The sequence below is a fragment of the Melopsittacus undulatus genome, chromosome 2 (assembly GCF_012275295.1).
Source record: "Melopsittacus undulatus isolate bMelUnd1 chromosome 2, bMelUnd1.mat.Z, whole genome shotgun sequence".
NCBI classification, from domain to species: Eukaryota; Metazoa; Chordata; class Aves; order Psittaciformes; family Psittaculidae; genus Melopsittacus; species Melopsittacus undulatus.
Genome location: NC_047528.1, coordinates 32,377,703 through 32,400,851, shown reverse-complemented (window position 1 = coordinate 32,400,851; position 23,149 = coordinate 32,377,703).

Genomic DNA, 23,149 nt, shown 5'->3' with positions numbered 1-23,149 from the left:
ACCTGATCTCAACTGATGACTTCCTCATGGCGAGCAGTGGAAGGGGAGTTGTTGATCTCCCCTCCCTGGTGACCAGAGATAGGACATGAGGAAATGGAATTAAGCTGCATCAGGGGAAGTTCAGACTAGACATTAAGAGCAGGTTCTTCACTGAGAAGGTAGTTGGTCACTGAAACAGTCTCCCCAGGGAAGTGGTCATGGCACCAATCCTGTCAGAGTTCAAGGAGAAGCTGGACAATGCTTTTAGACATATTGGTCTAGTTTTAAGTAGTCCTGTGAGGAACAGGTACTTGGACCCAATGATCCTTATAGATCCTTTCCAATTTGAGATACTCTATGATCCTGTGGTTCTTCGATTTATTTTCTGGACATATTTTATTTTTTTTTTAATATTCAGGAATCTATATTGAAATTTAGTTCAAGCACAAGTGAAAGGATGCAGTTTACCAGCTGAGTATAAGTAAGCACAGGTCTGTAGAATAGTAGGTTTTTAGTTTCTACAGATGGCATTATATTGATGCTAATTCTATAAGTATGAAATTAATAATGCTATGCCTATTTATATTGATTAGGATGCTACTTCATGTGTTTGTTCAATGATTCTGATAGGATAAATTGTATAGTACTAGTCAGTATTTGTAAATCTCAGTGAGATTAGATATACACACATGCACATGCATATAGTCATCTGCAGTAAACATGCTTAATTTCATTAATTTAGTATTTGTTATTTTTATTTATGTGTCATGGTTTGAGCATGTTTTGAGGGTGTTTTTGTTCAAGGTTTTTTCCAGCCAGGTGGAGGAGGGGAGTCTGGGAGGAAGGAGAGACAGGGCACCTGACCCAGGCTAGTCAATGAGGTATTCCATACCATAGCACGTGATGCCCAGGATGCATACTGGGAAAGAGAAGCTGGAGAGGAAAATGGAGGAGGGAGCACATGGTGCTCAGCCAGGCAGGGTGGAGTGAGTTATGGGTCGGTGGCTTTTGGGGTGTTGTATTCTTTTCACTTGCTGTTTGCTGTATCATTATTATTTGTAGTAGTAAATGGCAGTAGGGGTTTTGTGTTATGCCTTAGCAATTAAACCGTTCTTATCTCAATCCGTGGGGGCTACATTCTTTGGATTCTCCTTCCTAACTCTCTGGGAGTTGGGGGACTTGATTTAAACCACGACATTATGTTATGTCTGTTAAGAAAGTATTTTTATTTGCTTTGTACATGTATGATTTTATAAGTTGTTTGCTTAGCTTGTATGTTTTACTTTATTATATGCAATGTTTCAAATGAGTAAACATAATTTTAAAGTCTTCAAAAAGAGAATTTAGAAGTGTAACTTTCAAACTTCTCTTTAAAGAGACTTTTTATCAAACAGAATAAGACTTTTTAAAGAGCTTAGTTGTCATTGAAAAGACACTGATGCAAACTACTTGAATAAGTAGGACATTTTTGCCAATCAAAATTTAACAATATTTTTTATTTTTAATCTCCTGACTGCAAAGTATAGCTGATGGGCTTTTGTCATGTTTTATGTATAAAGTTGATATACATCAATTATTTCAGCTTCAAATGTATTATAGGCTAAGCTGATTGCCATATATTATTTGCCTTGCCAGAAGAAAAAAAAAACAAACAAGAAAAATTAAAAAAAAAGACTCAAAAACACATGGGGAAAAACAAAACAAAACAAACAAAACCCCAGCTTTAAAGTTGGATGACTCTTTAAGAAATTATCAGAAGCCTAAAAGGGAAAATATCCCTTCAAAAATATAGGATTTTTTTAATTTTCATCTTGGGGAAAAGACATAAATTAGCTTCAGAACCCATAAATCTAAACTTCCAGAACTGAAGGGTAAAAAAAGGATTAGTAAGCAAGAGAACCAGGTTTGTATTATGCACCCAGGCACCTAATAGTGCAAGAAATATAACAGAGCTCTTTACAGACCAGAACTAAGAAGTTGTGTCACACGCCTCTCTGTGTTTCCACTGTTAGAACTGTAATTTAGAATTGCTTGAATGTGTGGGCATAGTGGGTAGGAGTGGCCACTAGCTGAACCTGTGGGAGTTGAAAATTATATACTGAAGAGCATAGTGCTGAGATAGAAAGTTAGTATCTGTTACTGAAACCCAAAGCTTTACCCAGGGCACCCTCCATTGGAAAATCAAGTTTTGAAGAAACTGAAGGTTTACAGACTACATCCCTGTCATGAGAAGGCATAAAAAACACCTGTGAGCCAGAATGGCCAGAAGAAAGGACATGAGACTTCTGGAAATGGTCGCTTGTGCCTACTGCTTCAGAAGGACCTATATATGCAGTTGGAGAAAGACTCACCCTCTCTCAAATTAGGATCTTATGAAGGAACAGATTTGCTCTGTCAGTGAGATTCCAAATGCATGTAAGAAAAAAGGAAAGTGATAATACGGGGTTAAAAAGCTGTTTTCCAAGGGATTGTGCTTCCAAAGGACAACCTAACATTGGCAGGCTCTAAAGGTTCTAAGGACCTGAGTGCATAAGCTGTGAAATCAGCATGCAATGAGAAAGCAGGAGGAGTTGGGTTTGAGTTTTCTTATTAGCAGTTTTAGTGTTTGCTGCTAATGCAGATGTCACACTGTTAAGGTAATGTTGAAGCTATTGTTGCAATGGAGAACTTAAGAAGTGGTAGAAAGTAACTTGAAGTGGCATATTTGTCCCTAAAATTTCTTTTCAATTAATATTTAAACAGACCTGGGGCCTGACCTCTAATTAACACAGATTGATGTAATATGCCTTGTGAAATTAGACAAGCTCTCCAAATGATCCAGACAATACACATAATATACAAACCCAACTTTGGGTTTGTAGTAGAGTGAAAGGATAATCAAACCACCTAGCTACATATACCTGTATAAATATGCTAGTCATCTAATCAAGAATTGTGAGGTCAATGGAGAAAGGCAGACCCTTGCAGATAATGGTTCATACTACAGGTGTGCTAAACTGGACTGTGGTGTCTCTTCTCCCTCTTTGATGTCTATATATGAAATACAAATGTAGCTGATTATGCACATGTAACTCAGACACAATCTGTGCCAGCATGTTAGTCTACATTAAATATATAGTTACTGTAGGTATGTATCTAAAACAATTGCCATTTTTGCAATACTCACTAACAGTGTAGTTACAAACCCTGGCACGCCAGCCACCTTCAACAGTATTTCCAGCTGCTGAAAAGCAGGAAGAAATAAGGGTGCTTTATTATTTTATAGCATCTTTAGCTCTTCTGTGCTGGCAGTAAAAAAACAGATTGCTTTTTTATGATGAAATCTGTTTTGGAATGGTGGTATGTTTTCTTTAGTCAGTATAGTGTGAAACTGTCAAAGAAAGAACAGTTGATGTCAGAAAAGTTCATATTTATTAATGTCTAAATTGAGGTTGGCTGTGTTTGCTCTCATTACTGCTGTTGTAAATGGTCAAGGACATCTAGGTATGTGTTTTCATAATTGACGTGATCATTTCAATGCAACAATCCTGAATACTGAATCCTATAGCTCCACTATAGTTTCTAAACCATCCTAATGCAGCATTATTTAGGAATAAGAAATCTGTTTATCTCTTTTAGAAATGCAATTACTATGACAACTCAAAGCAGCTCAATATCACTTCTTGAAACTTAGATTTGCAAATCAGAATTGTATGGTCAGCCAATCAATTGTGAAAGCTAACAGTGGGGTAGAGGTGAATGAGAATTGCTTACACCTTGGGAAAAACATTTATTTATTGATACTGAAATAGTTTAATTTTAAACAGCAAGAGCAGAGAGAAACAAAAGTGAAAAATACTTTACGTAATATTTATCGATTTTAGACAGACATCTAAGTCCACACAAGATTTGATTCATTCACTACAGTGAACATACTCTTTGCTGCACATAATATCTGCATTTCATTTCAATTGACATATAAAGACACACATCAAATCATTCCTGTTTACAAAGACAAGACCACCCAGTGGTTTCTGTATGCTTAATTCGATCTCTCCTGCCACAACTACTTGAGGCTTTGATTAGCTTTATCTTATTTGCAAGAGGCACCCCATCTGGAAGGAGACAGGTGATAAGCTTTCCTGTTGTCGCTGCAATTCTGAAGGAAGCTTGCTCCATTCTGATCATTGAGGTACCTGAAAAATACACTTTAGAAATCAAACAGGTTCTTATTCTTGGTAACCACTTACCCTATTTCAAACACCAAAGGAAAACTTGATGAATCTTTTGATGAATGACATGCTGAACTAAGCATACTTCTTAAGACAAGGACTGCAGAGTCCTTTTAATCCTTTAAATAAAGATTCATTTTATTTCCTAATACTTTTCTGCTTCTCAGTGTGTTACTTGTGTATGTGTGTCAATATGTGTGTCTGCTAAATTCTGTTTAATTTATCTAGCAAGCGTTCATAAACTTGATAAGCAGATATTTTTCTCTTTTCTGCAGGCTTTTAAAGATGGAAAGGGAAAAGACTGAGCCTGAGAAGAAGGAACGTTGAAAGAAGTGAATTTATATTTTTGAGAAGTTTTGAATTGGGAGTAATATACAGACTGCACTAAATGAATACACTTTGCCAGGGTTAAGTATCAGCTGTGCTATAATTTATAGTTATGTCAAGGTTGTCTGCAGCATGTGGATCAACTCTCTTTTTTAAAGTATGTGAACACATTTAAAGAAAAAAGATTCCTTCCAAATTACAGGCATGGTGTGGGTTTAAGTAAAATACTAGCAAATTGCAAAACACCTTTAGCTCAGGAATGAAGCTTCTTATGAACACAAAACGTTTCGGAGTTCACAAAAAAAATAAAGTAAAACAAACAAAAGGTTTAGTATTAGTACTCATTTTTCTTGCATTTGCTTGCTTCTGATGTAGTTAATTACTGGTACCATATATAGTGATCAAGTTTTTACATTTGTTGTAAATATATATATATATATATATACATGGCACTTAATATGATGGTAATAGACGATCTTGAATTTCATGCTTAGAAGTAATCTCTTACACTGATATCAATGTTATCAGACATCAAATTGACTGAGGAAACTGTATCTGCAGCCTGTATTTTCTCCACAAGCTGTTTGCAGATTCCTTGTCTTGCAAAAAAAATTTTTTTTTTGTTTTCCTTTGGTTTTAAATTGCACTTTCAATTTCCTTTTTCTTCTTTTTCTCTCTCTTTTTTTTTTTTAATTTCCTTCTCATTAACATAACAATAAGGTAAACACATACAGATTTACCCCTGGAAGCTGTTTTTGAATAGGCATATCTTGCATTTTCGTAGTAACAAGCATGGCCATTACCAGTTTTCCAGAAGATTCTCAAAGGAAAAAAATGTTACACACAGATACATTCACATTCATTACTGATTAAATTATTAAGAAACCTGACCATTAAAATAACAATAATGTGTCATGTGTCTTCTAAATTGGCTTAATTTAGTTCAGAGAATTTTTAAGAAAACAGATGAGCATTTTTCCTCACTCTCGTTTGGTTTTGTCATAACATCAGGAAATAAGTTATACTTAAAGGTCATGGATCAGAAAAAAATAATTCCAGCAAACTGAAAACTGAAGCCATCTGAATTAAACAATAGGAAACTACAAAATTCCTCAAATACAAAGTATTCTATAGTGAAACTGCTCAACACATGCCGTACTGACAACTGGAAAATCTTAACATTCTGTAACAGACACTTGAGGAATGAAAAGAGCCTATAAAACAAACTTATCTTTTCCATGGGAATCTAAAAGCTCAAAACAGCTTCAGATTTTAATTTGCAGCATGTCTAACTTCTAATTAACCTAACTCTGAAGCCCAGCTTTTCTAGCTGTATGGGGAGGGGAGGAAACAAAAAACAAAACAAAACAGAACAAAACAAAAAAAAAGAAGTAGAAAGCATGTTTACAAGATAGCAGATAAATAGGTAGCTATTACCTAGGTGGTGTTTTTTGAAAGTTTGCCCCCTTAGAGATCTAAAAATGTGATTGTTTATCAGTAATGAGTCTTCCCTAAGAGGGCAATTGTTTCTGCAGACATATAGCATGTCAAAAGGGCATATTTGCTTGTAGGCTATATATACCTGGAATATGCTTTTAGCCTATACATGCAGAGTTTGTAGGAAAAAGCAAAATAAATGTACTTAGTTCTGGAAGATTTTAGTCTGGTTTGACTTCCCCATCTGCATTGTTTTCTTTAAGCATTCAGGTTATCATTAAAGTTGATTAAGATACTTAAGCATCTTAGTTGCATAAGGGGTATAAGGAGTAAGCCAGATAGCTTACTAAAATTGCAGGTCAGCTGGAGATTTTATTTCAGCACATTTCAGAAAAAACAATGCCTGTCTTGTGAGTTTAAACAAAACATGGCGCTCTTTTTAAAAATCCTTAGTGATTTTAGAATTAAGCAGCCAGCAAATCTTTCTACCTCCCCAGATGTCAAGCCTCACATAATCTAACAGAAAGAAATGAAGGGTGGTAGTCTGGTGCACCAGGGCCATTTGTTTTGGATGGTCCCACAACACTGTGACAAGTATTAGAAAAGGAACGAGGAGTTACTATGGTTTTACTGAACATGATGCCCAGTGTGTGGCCCTTTCCAGGAGCCCCAAACTGAGCTGAAATATCAGTGTAATGTTTGAGGATATGGAGACAGAAGTCAAGTGCTCTGTCACAATAGATATGTTTGAAAATGCAAATTTGGGAAAGGGGTATTTTAATAGTGTGAATACCTGTGAAAGCTGGAATGCAGTCAATGTTAAATGAATGTTAACAACAAATAATACAGCAGATTTTATTATCAATATGCCATTCACAAAGCAAAAGTTAAATTTTGTATTAAAAAAAAAGGATTTCTATCTTTTCTTAACTTACAGACATCCCATACAAATTAACAGCACTTCTTATTTGTGTAGAAGATTATATTTTTAACGATGTATTAAAAGGTACAGAGAAAATGAGATGCAAAAATTAGGCCTTAAAAACATGAAGTCTGATATCAGACAGTTATTTTGCCCTGGCAGATCTTAATAATGCATTTAATTTTCCTACTTATAAAAAAATAAAATTTTTAAATATGTTAATTTCTCATTTGAATATATCATGTGAGTTTAAGAATATTGTTTTCCTATTCTGCATAAATATAAGTCCTCTTTTCATCAAAAGGTAGTCTAAGCATAGCACTGGGGTATAGCATGAAAATGCTGTCTTGGACTTAATTTTAACTGCTTCAAAAAATGCATGGTCAATGCATTACAAGTAGACAGAGGGTGCAAAATATGTAACCAAATGGGTTTCAAATCTGTTATAATGTACTGCAGCTCACCAAAACAAAATTATGTGAGGTTTTTTTCTTTACTTTAGACTGGAGACTGGACACAATGTTTATTAATGTGAATGTTGCTTTAACATTTTTAAACATTTGGTTTTTTTGGTTGCACAATTTAGAACATTAAAATTCAAATATTATGGAATGCAGTGGTTCTGAAAATCTTTTTAACTACTGCTGTATTTTGAGCAGATATTTAAATCCTAAAATAATGTTAGTGCCTAAGCTTAAAGCTGTAAGCTGTCAACACACACTACCTTTGCCCTGATTAAGGAAAGCCATTAAGCATTGCCTCATTAAAGTATATTGACTTAAGCACATGCTTAAAGTCAATCATGTGCTTAAATGCTGCTCCTCAAGTAGATCTAACTTCCTGCATGCTGAAATTAATTCTGTGACGCATTCTGTTGAACGGATTATTGACAATTAATACAATCACTTTATCAGAAGAAGGAAAATTGAAAGATGCCGTGTTCCTGAAATAGAGATACCCAGATCCTAGGATCCCAAGAGATCCTTGAGATAGAGTGGCAGATTCAAACAGAGAGAAAGGAAGCTATGAGGCAAAATGGCCAAATTCCCCAAATATGGAAAATGTGTGTGTGGGATGTGTGGGTTTTTTTTTTGTTTGGTGGGGGTTTTTGTTTGTTTTCTTTTTTGTTGTTGTTGCTTGCTTGCTTTTGTTTTGTTTTGTTTTCTTTTTTAAGGGGATGGAGATAATCCTTTCCAAACACTGATTTATCTCCAGCAAAGGTCTGTAATCCTTCTCCTTTTACCTGCGTTAAAACCTACTTATTTCCAACCTCATACCAATAGAGGTCTTCTAGAGAAATTTAAACTGCCCAGCCTGTTTGCATGGATTATTAGAAAACACTGTCTTACCTGTGAAAAGGTGTAAGTGATTATATCACACACTTCTTCACCCTCCTCTGCACTCTGATGACAGTGGTGTGAAAACACTTGTGGGATTGGAGTGGCCACACTGCTGGGCAAGCCCTGTGCTCTCATTTGATGCTAGGAGTAAATGAAACCTGATCCCCCACCCCAGTCATGCATCATCACAGCATCTTACTTTGATGATGCATTGCACCGGGACATCACCACAGGACCATCAGTCAGAAGATGGCACCAGCTTAGATACACAGATCCAAGAACAGGTTCAGTTTAATTATAGGACAGAAGGTGTCCTGTTGTTCCTTGGAGACAAAATGCTTGTGCAAAGTATTAATATGCTTTGCATTGCTGTGCAGTGGTCTGACAAATAAACTGAAGCATCTGAAGAGAGTTCACACAATCTTTTTCAAGAGACTAATTCTAAAACAAAGATGAAAAGTGAAAATCCTAATACCTTCTTCATAAGAAACCCCCCACAGACTTTAACTATAATCTGTATTTCAGTACTTCAAAGAAGCTTTACAAGGACACTGTCAGGTCAGATTTGGCTTATAATGTAAGCTATATAAAAATAAGTTGCTAATGGAGGAAACAGTTTCATTATATTTCTTAAAGACAAACATTCTTTTTTTGTTTGAAGTCACACCAAGTAGCTACACTAAGCAGGTTGCTACTACTTGTGGGAATTAATTTGCCATAGGGAAAATAAAACAAAATTGGACACCAATCTTTTTAACATTTAATTTGATTTTTGAGTCACTACTATATTTATTTTTTTAACTTATTTTCTTATTTTGTTCTGAAATGAAGGAAACAAGATATTCACAATTCGTTCCTGGTGGTTGAAATACCTTTTTATTACACGGTGTTGTGTTGTTATTTTTCTTATCTAGTGGGCATATTTGTAACCTGAACACTGCAGATTACTTATAGTATGAGAGCCTCAAAATGCATAATTTCAACAAGAGTTATGGCTTCCTTTGCAAAATGAAGTAAAATTTTATTGCAAGTTTAAGCAGTAAGTTCATAAAGTCAAATATAAAACAGTGCAATGTATGTACATACAGAATATACACACATATATTTATATATATGAAGATATGTCTGAATTTAAGCACTTTCTCCAATTCTGCTTTTTTTGTGTCTATGTATATATACATACACAGATATACATATGTATGTGTACAAAAATATGTGACAGTTAATCCATAAACAATAAACCGAGTGCAGTTTTCCACATGCTATCATCCTTTTTGTGAAATTAAGTTTATCTTATGTCATTCCCAGAATGTTTGATGTCAGATATTTGTACTGACAGCACATCACTGCATTGTAAAGCCCTTTGTTAAGGAGAAGAGGGAAAGTTTTCTTCTGGGTTACATCCAAGCTTTGGAAGAAAGGGTTTGGCCTTTTTTTACAAGCTATGTCCTGCTGTGTTTGTAAACATGAAACTGGAATTTCAAATTTTTTCTTTTTGCAACCCATAAAAACAAATGAGCAAAAGGCTAATTTTTTTGATTATCAAATCAGATGAATAGTCTTTAGCAGAGGATTATCAGTGAAGTAGTTTTAGATGTTTCTATGTTATCACACAAAGTGCCAAATTCCTTAGGAATCACACAAAACACATTGTTCTGAGCTCTGTGCAAATAGAATAAAAGGTCTGTTTCATTTACAATCCAGTCAAGGCAGCTAAAAAATGAAAAAGAGGCAAGCATAGAAGCTGCAAGATCAGTTCCACTGTGTTTTATTGTGACAGTTTAAGGCTTTTGTGTTTTGCTTTGTTTTGTTCTGTGGTTGGTGTTTTTCTCCCCTGATTTGTTATTTTAGATTTCCTAGTGAGGATAATGTTAGGAGGCAGATAATAGCATGAAAAATAATAGACAGAGAAGTTAGACATTTGGGGTCGTGTCCAAACACCTCAGGCTGCAGGGAATGAACCACACACCCATTTACTTCAGGGGCAGAGTATTCTCTGTATAATCTGCATGAAAAAAGTAGAACTGAGAACAACATCCCTCCAAAAAAAAAAAAGAAAAGAAAAGAAAAGAAAAAAAAAATCTGTTGAGACATAACTGTTCTTTGCCCTTTAAAATCTTTCTGCAACAGCTGTCCTGATTTAAGTTTTTGCCTGGTTTAGCCCTGTAATTCCTTTCTTGAGCATCACAAGGCTGAAGGAAAGCATAAGCAGGGGGGGAGGGTTTGCCCTGGAGATCCTGATTGTTCCTGGAACTTTTTTAGTTAGTGAAATAACATACACAACACAAATGAAGGCATTCTATGAAAATAACTATTGGGTTGGGAGTAGATTTCAGTATCTTTATGACTATAACATTGTCTCTCTGTTGCTGTGTATTGTATACTCAACCCCTTTCATTGTGTAAATGAGCTAGGTGTGTCTGGTTAAAACCACAATCTAAATTATACTTAAAAATATTTTCCTCTGTAAGGCAAAGTTGTTACTGACAAAGAAAACTTGTCTTACCAAAATTCAAAGCTAAATCTCCCTTGCACTTGAGAATAAGGAGTATCAGACTGAGGATTAAGAGAATTACTCTAAGAGGTCCTACAGGTGCATTCCCTGAAGACTTGTCACAGGATCATAGAAATTGCAGACCTTCTTGGAGCACACCACTGATCTCATCTCTCTTGTACACCTGGGTCCCTCTTTGGAGAGAGAGCAAGGCATGCAGAAAGGAAGAGGGGAAACACTTGGGCATGCCTTATAATATGCTGAAAACATATTTGGCACATCCATCCAGACCTTTTTGTCGGGAGGTGTCCTTAGGTCCTTCAGTTTAGACATAGAAGTTAACCAGGCATTGAGACAAATGGAACTGATCACACACTGTACTATATTCTTTCAGAGCTATAATTTCAAGCTATCACCAATATATGAAAGTCATCACTGTCTTGGTTTATATTCAGCTGATGTTTTTGTGGTTATCTTCATTATTATCTGTACTAGAAGTATCACTTTTAAATGAAAGCTTAGATTATGCAGCACAAATTGCGAAGGATATTCAAAAATTGACAACAATTTAAAAAGAATACTATACTTGTTAACATTTCCATTATCTACATGGAAAGCAATAGAATCGGTACAAAAACTGGGAGGGGAGCAGAAGATGAAAAATTAACCTGGTTTGGAATAATTTAAGATGTGACTTTTAAACATGTTTTTCCTTTACGTTTCTTTCCCTCTCCATCTTTGATAATCCAACCAACATAGTGAAGCTCTTACTACTTTATGCTTGTGGCTTTTTTCTCTCTCCAGATATTTTTTACTGTTTGACTGTAAGGATTTCTGGCATGCTGTGTTGCTCTTATCGTATGCTTTGCTTTAACTAATAGAGAATTTTGTGTGCTAAAACTGCCGCAGCTGCACTGCTGTCTGCTAGTCTAAAGCTCAAAGAAACATACCATAGAGGAAGGATACATGTTAAAATTGTGTAACTTTCTGGAGTTTACTTCTTTTTTATATATATTTTGTTTTCCTGAGGGCTGGGTTGGGGGGACGGGGGGGGCGTTGGGGGGAAAGAAAGGACAAGGAATAGGAATACTAATGTAGTTCCCGATCTGTTTGTATTCAGGTCAGTAGACAGTGGCAGGACTGCTTCTCAGTGTTTCTCTCCTACTCTTGTATCCTATCCAGCCCTGTGACAGGAACAAGAAAACTTGGTTTGTATTTCTGTTTTATAGTATCTGCCAGAGTCTTGATCTGTTTTCATCCTGAAGCACTGAGCAGCTAAAAAACCAGCTGAATTACATACAAAACCTTTACCAGAACAAAGATGTTGCATTGTTTGAAGAGTAATTGCCAACAGCCATTCAGTTACCAATATATGCAGAGAAAGGTAACTTCAAATTTTATTAAATATTGTGTATCAAACTGTGGTTTATCTAGATGCACACACACAGAGCACAACTGCACTTCTCAATTTGTGTAACCTTGGACTGACTTCAAAATATCTGATCTGAGTTCTGCATCAGAAATGCACAACTAACTCAGCTACCTAACTGATACAGAAGAAGTAAAGTGTACAAACTGGAAAAAAACAAGATCTACTTGTTTAGCTGTGAATTTCTCAGTAAAATCATTTGGTACATACTAAACCTCTGAGAGATCTCTGATATAGTCTGTATTTTTTTATCTGTGATTTATTTTTGTTGCTTGTTTTTCTTCATTTCAGAGACCCTATTGTAAAAGTAGTTTATCAGCAGGTTGCCAAGATCAAAAGTCGCAGTCTTGGGAACAGCCCCATTTTTGTCGTATCAGACATATCATTCTGTCTCATCTGTTACTCAGCTGAAGGAAAGCAACAGAACATAGGAAAATCTAAAAGCATAAAACGGAAATAATCTGTAAAGAGATGAAATACATTGCTTTAATAGAGTCTATGGGGCTACTCTGACAGTCTTTCTCTAAAATGTTATGAGATACCTGGAACTTGGGGGAATTCAGAGAAAAGATAATAACAATACTTTGTTGTTTTTATTGCCTTTCAAATAAGCATCTCAAAACACTTCACAAACATTAATCAAATGTTGTAACAGTGCTGTGAGATAGTAATCCTTTACTATTCACAAACGACAAAAGACCCTTTAAAAACAAAAGCAAATTAATGTTTTCAGTGTATTTGGGTGCAATCCAATCAGTCTCACTTGATGTGCACACTTCTAGCAGTAACTGTCCCTGTACCATGGAGAACAGCTAAGGCATTGGGTTAGTACTGTGCTAGGAACCAGTATTCCCCCATACACACTGTACACTTTGCTAGGATATCATCTAATATATTTTTGTGATATTCATGAGTTATCTATGACTCTGGATCCCAGGATTTTTTCTTGCTACCTTCATCTGAAAAATAGAGAATAGCAGCTTTGTCTTCAACCAAGTCTGAAAATATTTGTCTCAGTTTCCCCAGATATGAACTGAAGCAGAGATCCACATTAAGAGAACTAGGACCAATAATGAATGAAAAGCAGGCTAATAAGGAAAATTAATCACTAGGATAAGATGATTTGATGAAAAGAGTATATAAGCAGCTATCTAGAGAGGGCTAATGACTATTCCATGTTTTACTATATGCCTATCCATATTTTTTCATATAGCTAGTGATTGTAAAAATCTTTTTCTTTAACTATCCAGTGCTAATAATTACACAGCTCAGGATGATGTATGCACTATAGCTGCTATAGCTAATATATGTTGATTTGATTATATATCAGAAGATGGACGCGAGTGGAAAAGTAATTATGACAATAAAGGTTATATGAAATGCCTGACTGCTTAATTTGTATCCAATAGTGGGGTTTAGCTTGTTTTTGTTATTGTATGTTGCTTCATCTTATAACTTAGTTACTCAGTTAAAGCACTCATAAATATGTCTCAGAATGTTAGTTCATTATTAGAAACAGGTTTAAGAAAGCTTAGCAGTCATATCATGCAAACATCTATCTTATAATTAAAACTCAATTAATATATTTGTAGCAGCAATTTGCTCTTTAGGATGTATAAGAAAGTTGCCTAATGGAATCTAAATTTAATCCCTATTAGAAACACTTTAAATTTGATCACAAATCTTTATCTCTACTTAACATTTTAAACATAAAAAGGAGCTCAAGAAGCCATAACATCTTAATCACAGAAGATCTTTAGCTTGTTTAGATCAATCTTTAAAAAGTTACGTTATTCTTTTAGTCTGCACACAAGGGCAAAAAGAGTTACAGAGCTGCAGAATTAAAAATTAACCAAACAAAACCACATACCCAATGTGCAATTGTTCTGCTTTTAAATTGCAGTCTCTTGTTTCCCTTACTTGTGTGGGGATGCATCAGATTCTGCTAGATAGATGGGAAGATTCTCTATCTACTGACAGCCTCAGGAAAAACAGACAGTCTTGCCTGTGGAATCAGGATTTAGCTTAGTAAAAGCATTAGGATTGGGCCCAGGACTTATATGTGCTGCTGAGAGCCTGAACTGTGTCCCTGGTGGACTTACACATTTAAAAGCTGATGATGATGGTGACATTACTAAAGGGGAAAAGAAAGTATAAAACATCTGCTGGGTAAGAGATCAAAACAAAACTGGTATGTGCTCCTGAAAGGTTGTAAAGAGAAATGGGGTTAATATCCATAGGAAATGCAAGGGGAAATAATTCTCTCAAACACTAAACAAGGTGAAAGCCTGATTCTAGCACTCTACATTCACATAGGGATAAGAAAACAAAGGAGTTGAAATTTATTTTTGGAAGCACATTTTATTACTGCATGTCTAGAAACACGCCTTACAAAAGACATTCTACCGGACCATATGGTTATTGTTAACACAATCCACAAACCATTAAGTACAGTAAATAATTCACACATCAGAAAAAATTACTCTTACTCAGAAATGATTGCATCTCCTGTTTACTAGATTCAGACATTTCCTCATTTCAACAGTCCAATATGCTCAAATGTATCTAGGAAAGCCCAAGGTACATAAAAATATTAATACCAGTCTTTTCACACTGCCTTCATCCGATACACTACATATGTACAAGACACAGGGTCTATAGGGATATGAGGTAGCTGGTTTTGTTTTCATCTCAGTAGGAATTTTGCTTGTAGTAGACGTGAGAGGAATAAGGGTTAGAATGAGTACAAATCTCTCCCCCCCACACAGCCAATTTCCTTTTGTAGATTAAAATTCCAGGGGTTAAATCAGTTAACTTACTTGAAGCCAGATTTAAGGAAACAGCTTAAAATAAAATATATTCTATCCCAGTATGAGCTCAGTTAAATAGTGAATTTTTCAGGTTGCATAGTAGATTGGAAACAAAAAGGTAGATGAATAATATTGATGCCTTCATTTGTTCTTCTTAACTTGCTGCCTGTCAAGCCTATTAAAGATTAATGTCTATTATTGGCCATTTTAGAACAAATGTTTAGCTAAATTCAGGGTGTTGAGGTTGTTTCGGGGGGGGGGGGAGAAATTGGTGATGAAGTCAAGTGGGATTTTTTTGCCAGTTTAAAAAATTAAGCTGAAAGCTTTTTTGCACATATATTTTTCTCAGTGGGGATGTCACTGTCTATGTGGGTTTTTGGTACTTCTTAGCAACTTCAGATTTTCCAATCACTTTCCATGATGAACTGATCATCACAGGGGAAAAAACAAACAAACAAACAAACAAAAAAAAATAAAGAAAAATAAATATCTATTTGTTAAAATTCTCTGCCTGTTTGTTGAACATCTACCTATGTTTTACATGGTACTACAACTTTTCTGTGGCAGCAGTGTCTAGTTTTCTATCTGTTTAAACTATACTAAGAGTAAAGCAATGATTACGATGTATTTTAAATATTCCGAGAATGCTGATAAACACAAACCAGCCATAATGTATAAATTTGTATCTTATTTTCTATTTATTTGAATGCAAGTAATAAATAATATTCTACTGAAAAGTATTCTCAAGGTTTTATATTTCAGAATGACAGTTGTCTCATTTGGAAAGTCTTCCCTTCAGGACTCAAGCAAGATATTGATCCAATCAATTACGTCACCATCTGAAAAATGTAATTAAAAAGAGCTTTTGCATGACTTACTATCTGACTAAACATGAACAAAGAAGTGCACACATGGGGATGTATTTCTCAGTCCTTAATCAAATGAAATCCTGTTGTTTTCAATAGTAGTTCTGCTCAATTAAGAACCACAGATTTGGGCCCATGCACTATAATGCACAAGGGCAAGCAGTGGCATCAGAGATGGTTTTAAGATGACAATTAGCTTGTTTTCTATTGAATATATGTGTGAAGAAAATACATGAAAAAAGGATTGATTCTGTACTTCATTCTACAAAGAGTTTTACACGTTCATCATCATATCAGTGTGTATTTTTACCTTGCTGTGAGTTTTTAGAGCTGCGTAGCATGAATCATCTACCCAAACCAATAAACCGGATACTTCTGCTTAATTTTCCAAACTCCATTCATTACTTTGACTAGATACTGGTTGCCATACCTCAGAAAATGAAAATAATCTGTATGGGCTGGTAGATATGACAACAGGATCTATGAGAGACCATTCTGGAACAGCAGACCGGAAATTTTTTTCCTGGGGTATGGCTCTTAATTTTCCTTTATAAAACTGAACTGAGCTCTAGTATTTCACTTGTTATGAAATCTCAGAGATGAATCTTTCTTCAGGCTTGATACCTTTGAAGAAATAAGAGCACATGATCATCACATAGCTCTCTACCAGTCAGCAGTATTTTCTCAATCCTCTCTCAATGGACCAAAAAACAAGGTTAGTCACTATCCTTCAAAGGTGAAAAGCTCCAGGACTTTCCCCATTCTCTTGCCCAATGTGGATATATGTCGTGGCATGGCAATAGTATTACTTGGATATAGCACTTAAATCAATGCAGCTACTGAGTGAAAAGATGGTGCAATTTTGTCTTCATCAGAAGGATTGTCAAGTATTAGAACAGGCTTCCCAGGGAAGTGATGGAGTTCCCATCCCTGGAGGTATTTAACAGATGTGTAGACATGGCACTTAGGAACATAGTTTAGTGGTAAACTTGGTGGTGTTAGGTTAATGGTTGGAATCAAGGATCTTAAAGGTCTTTTGCAATCTAAATGATTATGTGATTCTATAAATAAGAAGATTCCAGCTAAACACTTGTTGTATGAAAAGGGCTTCCATTCAGACTCACCATTGCCCAGTCCCTGTATAGGATTTTTTGTGGTGAGAGACAAATGTTTTGAAGAAAGCATCTATAAAGAAAAATTTCAATCTGTGGTCCTGAAAAACTGCAAAAAATGAGTGAAGTAAAACTTTCCTCAAGAGTAAATCTTATTTGCACAGGCAAATTAAAAAATAAAACAAACAAACCCCAAACAACCCAACAACAACAACAACAAAGAAAATATCATTTCCAGAGGATAAGCAAATGAGTCTTCAGGATGATTAGCTAAACATAATCTCTTGTGTGTAAGATGATTTTATCACTCCCTGAGCTACTTGTTCCTTACTTTTCAGTTGGGAAATACAATACCATTACAGACAGCTGCCACAGTGGAATAAGTCTGTTACACTAAATTTCTTAAAGCAAATCCAAACGTTGACAGGTGTGTCTTAATTAGTTTTGATATGTAATTAAGTTGTTTTCTTGAGAAGTGTCTTCCCCTTTCAGGTTTACTGTCTCTTGTGCAATTTCCAGATGTATTTATCATATGTCAGAAGAAAAAAATAAAATCTATTTTAGGGGTTATATACAGACTGACATGAATTTGAATATAATTATATAAATACAGTGAAAAAAGTACATGTCCCACAAGCTGCAGAGGATGAGATTTTATCACCCTAGGAGAGCATTTTGTTTTCTATTCAAACCTATATTTGGTCTCTCTATTGTGGTAGTATGTTGACCTTACATTTTAGGAAATTAACAAACACATAAACCAATTTGATCTCAGTACTCTCAAGACCAGTGTAACATGGAGTTGCACACAACATAGTGGAACAATGTTTTCTAAGATACTATTTATGGGGAGCAGAGCTTGACTGCATTGGTAGAATCTGATTAGTTAGCAAGAGAATATGAGGGTTTGTTTTTTTCTCTTGGGACTGAGAGAAATTTTGTAGTAGAAGATGTAATATAAAGAAAAGTAGGATCCTGGCCCTGTTGCAAAAGTATTAAGCCCAGTAACAATCTGCAAAGCTACCTGATTCCATCTTCCTCTTAGGCATTGACTCGTGTGGCATCAATCTAACAATTCAAATCAAGACTAACTTGATGAGCTGTGGGCTTTGTGACATTATATTCTGTAAGTCTTCTTCATATCTTCCTTAAAGGACTAGAGAGACACTTGTACAGCTTGGACAAAACACGTTTATTTTTCATATTATTTGATGAGTCTCTTCTTCAAGATTCATTGGTGAAAAAGTAGGTAAAAACCATATTAATAATTAAATAAATATGTAACAATGATAAAAAACACTTTCTTATTACTTATGCATATTATTGTTCCAAAATGGAATTATCTGCATGCATTTTACTAAAGACAGTGAAGAACAATGGGTAAATGTTCTTTGTGGCAATAGATCTACTGTAACTTCAACTCCCATTTCTCTTTCTAAATCCAAGGAAAAAAGAATAGCATACAGTTATAATTTAATACTGATAGTTTGGCTTTACAATAGCCAGTCACCAGGTCATTAGCTGACTGTCACTGTCACACATAATTATGAAACTATAATACATATTCTGCAGTGTTCTGTTAAGATCATAAACTATAATTTTTCCAGTAAACAGATATTATTCACTTAGAAAATAATAATTAAAAAAGCCTCTTTGACTTCTAAGACCAAGGTAATATACACAATAGAGTTTTCAAAGGTACACCTTTGTGTGTTTGACTCTTTTTGGGGGGGATTTCTTTCTTTTTTTAATTATAAAACATTAATTTTTAAATTGAATATTGAGTGTTAGCACATATTGAATGTCAGCACTGGGTACTTGAAAGCCAAGATATTGAAGAACCAAGAGGAAGCCTGGCTACCATAATCATCAAAACAGTTCAAGTGTCTTACAAAGTTCTTTCCCAGTGTCGCTATTCTACTTCTTTCAAACTGCTGCTTCCTACTTTCCTGAAAGGACAAATTTCCAAATAAGCTCTCATCTTTTTTTAACCTCTAGACTGGTGATTAAACCTAGGATTTGTCATATGCATGAGCCCCTTTACCTGATGTTGCTGTTCAATATACCACTTAGCTAGAGTTCAGGCCACAATTCTCACTGCCTTAAATCCAATCCCTCTCTTATTTTCATTGAGTTAATTTTAATTCTGTCTCAGTTTCTCAAGTTCATCTACCCAACTTTCATCCAGTTTCTAACCAACCTATTCCTAATTCCAGAATTAAGTTTCTGTACTTCTTTGCTTTTATCCTAAATTATGAGCATAGTTATTGCCTAGATTTTTGTTCTGTCACAACACGTGATTTCTCTTTGAGTTTGGCTATTTATTTGTTGAATATTCTTGCCCTTCAACAGGAAGATAATAAGCATGAAAAAGGTTGGGAGATAATGCTAATGGCACAAAAGCATGAGGATATCTAACCCATACATTGGGAAAATTATCTAATCTAATAATGTCCTGGGAAAACAAATATAATCTCATAGTAATTTTTTTCAGTAACTGTAAAAAGAGAATAACAGCTCAAGGGAGCACTTGTTCATGACACAGTTAGAAACAGCAGACTGTGGGCTTGTTTTAGGAAAAGGAAAGATTTTTTCACCCAGTACCAAAACAAGAGTAATATCATTCAGGAAATACTTTGCAGATTAAAATATGAAATAGTCTGATGCAGATGCTCTATATGGTTTAATTATTAAAAGTGTGTTTGAGGATAGATTGAAATATGGAATATCCTCAAAAAGTCACAATTTTTTTATGAAGGAAAAATTTCTGAGGGAAACTCATTTTGAGTTATTCTGAAAGTTTTGCTTATATGAAATAAAAACTTTTAATTTCCATTTATTTTTTCAAGATTATTTTATAACTCTTATAACACCACTGTTTTATTTCTTTGATGGAATTCTATAGGTTTGTCCCTTCATTGATAATTTTGTGTTGTTTTGGTAAAAAGTTGTGTTTCAGCAGGACCTAAGTTTGCTTAGCTGCTTTGTCTTACTTGCTGTCCTTCCGATCATGTGTGATACTCTAATCTTCAGAGGAAGACAGAAATTGTTCCTTCTTCTAGAACAACAGGGGGCATTGACACAATAATGGCTGTCAAATACTAGATGGTGTAGACAATATATGCACAATGGACACAGCAAACTAAAAGGTTTCAGCATGTTTAGAAAATGGAATGAAATTTATCTCACACCACACTTCAGCACAAAGTTATCTTACCAGCTGTGTGTACATCTAAGCTTCATGTTTAGGCTTCCGTTCAAATGAATAGATTTCTATAACTTAGTTCAGCTGTTGATTCATATATCTAGGACTTGTCTCATAAACACAAACATTTAACCCAAAATATCTGTATACGTGTACGTATGACACAGGATACTAAAAAAAACGTCCTAAAGGACTCTAAAGAGATTATGTGGAATCCCATAGTGCGTCCGTGCAGCACAAACAGGGCTACTGCAGTGCACAAAAGTGCATTTCATTTGTCTAAAAATGCATGTCTAAGAGTACATGTGTGCTATAGTATAACTGCATTAGGATATCCCAGAGAAGACTCCGCAGCTGTTGGAGTGTGACTGGATTGAACCTCAGCTACCTGCATCTGAGCTAACCAGCCTGGATTTTCATTGCAGTTTGCAAAGGGAATTAAATGCTTTCTGGGCACGATTAATTTAATCATAAAGTAGACAGCTGAAAAAGGTCAGAGAAATAATGTCTGAGAATGACTATTTCTCATAGTTGACTGTAACAGAAGCCTAAAATGAACAGCTCGTCTTAGACATCTGCTATATGGACATCTAAAGATATCCATGACGAATATTATATTAGAAACCCCTTAAGAAAATCAGGGAAAAGACATGTAATGATGCATTACGGAACATCCCTATGGAACAAAGGGACTATATTGTAGAGGTACTGATAATGCAGTAAGTAATTTAAAGTTGTACTGAAGTATTAGAGTACTGAATATTAGAGTACAGAACTTGTCCTGCAGATAAAAAAATAAGTCTAGATGTAGGTTTCCTTTTTCTTCCATTTTTCTTTTCTTTTCTTTTCTTTTCTTTTCTTTTCTTTTCTTTTCTTTTCTTTTCTTTTCTTTTCTTTTCTTTTCTTTTCTTTTCTTTTCTTTTCTTTTCTTTTCTTTTCTTTCCTTTTCTCTTTTCCCTTTCCTCTTTCCTTTCCTTTCCTTTCCTTTCCTTTCCTTTCCTTTCCTTTCCTTTCCTTTCCTTTCCTTTCCTTTCCTTTCCTTTCCTTTCCTTTCCTTTCCTTTCCTTTCCTTTCCTTTCCTTTCCTTTCCTTTCCTTTCCTTTCCTTTCCTTTCCTTTCCTTTCCTTTCCTTTCCTTTCCTTTCCTTTCCTTTCCTTTCCTTTCCTTTCCTTTCCTTTCCTTTCCTTTCCTTTCCTTTCCTTTCCTTTCCTTTCCTTTCCTTTCCTTTCCTTTCCTTTCCTTTCCTTTCCTTTCCTTTCCTTTCCTTTCCTTTCCTTTCCTTTCCTTTCCTTTCCTTTCCTTTCCTTTCCTTTCCTTTCCTTTCCTTTCCTTTCCTTTCCTTTCCTTTCCTTTCCCTTCCCTTCCCTTCCCTTCCCTTCCCTTCCCTTCCCTTCCCTTCCCTTCCCTTCCCTTCCCTTCCCTTCCCTTCCCTTCCCTTCCCTTCCCTTCCCTTCCCTTCCCTTCCCTTCCCTTCCCTTCCCTTCCCTTCCCTTCCCTTCCCTTCCCTTCCCTTCCCTTCCCTTCCCTTCTTTCCCCTTTCCTTTCCTTCTTTCCTTTCCCATTTCCCTTCCCTTCTTTCCCCTTTCCTTTCCTTCTTTCCTTTCCCATTTCCTTTCCTTTCCCTTCCCTTTTCCTGCACTCCCCAGCACTCCCCTCCCCTTTCCTTCACTTCTTTAAATTTTTAGAACAATGTCAGGAATTTTATTGATTTGGGTTGATCAACACACTGACAAACAATTCCTAAGCGTAAATGTATATTCACCTGAACCAGACCCCATATACAAGCAATAGCTTATTTTTCTAGATATTTTAATGGTTTATTCAGTACTGTTTGCTCTCTGTTGCAGAGAAGATTCTCAGAAATTTTTTTTTCACTAAAATATATGTAACAAGTATGTACAGTGCAGATGGTTTGATGCTAATTAGCAGTCTTTCTACTTAGAAATATTTAGAAAGTATTTAGGAGCTCAAATTAGAAGGTATATCTTTCATTTTTTTAATACTAAAGTCTATATGTTTGGAAATAACAATAGTTTGAATATTAGAAAGACTTTTTCTCTAAAAAAAAAAGTGATTCGCAGTTGCGGGACTATTTTTTTTTTGTCAACTTGGTCAAAATTTTGAATGGTAATATAAATTTCAGGTAGAGGGAGGTTAAGATACTGTGGTTGATATGCTGTACAAAAAACTTAATGAACATAACACAAAAGAAATTCTTAAGCAGGATTTTTAGAATCTGTGAAGGTCATCAATGGGGTATGAAATCAAGCTAAATGAGCTCCAATGACAATAATTAGGAATGTTAGAACAACTCAATGAGTTCTTCACATAATTGCCTACATATAATTGTTTAGTTATCTGCAGATACTATTTCTAAGCTATATTCATAATTCCCTGTGGAACAGTAAGTGTGTGAAAATCTCTGTAAGGTAGCATTGTTTTGTTAATTTTGCAGTTACCAGAATTGAAGCAAATTTTAATTCAGGGATTTTGCTATGCAGAATTTTGGAATAATTATGAGGAATTAGAAAACTGTTCCTTAAATAATGTAGTGACTTAGACACTTATGGAGAGATATATTTATGTATCCTACTTGCTTTTCAGCCAGTGTTCCAGGTCTTACACACATCTTGGCTCACATAGAATCATAAAATAATGTCATGGTTTAAAACCAAGCCGAACAACTTGTTCACTCACTCCCCCCCTTGCTCCCCCAACTTCTGGGGATTTAAGGAGAATACAAAGAATGTAACCCCCACGGGTTGAGATAAGAACAGTTTAATAACTAAGGTATAACACAAATCACTACTGCTACTACTACTACTAATAATAATAATAACGATAAAGAAATAACAAATGAAGAGAATACAACACCTCACCAGCCACCAACCCATAACTCACCCCACTCTGCCCGACCAAGAACCGACCGATACCTACTCCAACCCCCAGAGCACTAGCCCATCCGGGTAACTCCCAGTTACCTCCTGGGCATGATATGCTGTGGTATGGGATACCTC